Source organism: Camelina sativa, unplaced genomic scaffold (assembly GCF_000633955.1).
Source record: "Camelina sativa cultivar DH55 unplaced genomic scaffold, Cs unpScaffold07689, whole genome shotgun sequence".
Taxonomy (NCBI): domain Eukaryota; kingdom Viridiplantae; phylum Streptophyta; class Magnoliopsida; order Brassicales; family Brassicaceae; genus Camelina; species Camelina sativa.
Genome location: NW_010928760.1, coordinates 1 through 455, shown reverse-complemented (window position 1 = coordinate 455; position 455 = coordinate 1). Strand labels below are relative to the sequence as shown.

The 455-nt window shown below is 35.2% G+C and overlaps 1 long non-coding RNA gene across 1 annotated transcript; it reads right to left on the bottom strand.

Annotated features, from left to right (window-relative positions):
• On the bottom strand, positions 1–455 carry LOC104774996. The gene is made up of 3 exons (XR_765633.1): positions 432–455; positions 120–302; positions 1–20 (listed from the first exon to the last, which is right to left on the bottom strand). It is a non-coding gene; the product is annotated as an uncharacterized LOC104774996 (long non-coding RNA).

Here is a 455-nt window from a genome sequence, read left to right as displayed (position 1 = left end):
CATAGAGCCTCAATAAATATCTGAAAACATAACAGAAATTTTACCTAACCTTTGCCTGATTTAAACAAAACTCGAGAACAATCACAAGAGCTAGGTATCACACGGATGCAGTATGTTACCTGAGAACGGACTTCAGGAATAAAGCTGTTGAGATCATCGAGAGACAAATCATTTAGTACAGACAACTTTTCGTCACTGTCATAGATTCGTTTACACAAGAGCTGCAGTCTCAAGTATGTGGAATGGTTCAAAGGCTTCATATTAGTGTTTCTAAAGCCTCTCTCCATGTTTTCTTTGATAACCTACAAGATTAGTTAGAAAAAGTAGCTGAATCAAGAATGAATGAGAATAAGAAAATGACACCAAATTTAAACTTCAAGATTAAATGAGGATAAAAAGTATGACAACTATACATGCAAACATTCACATACCTTAAATCGCTCTAGGCTTGGCAT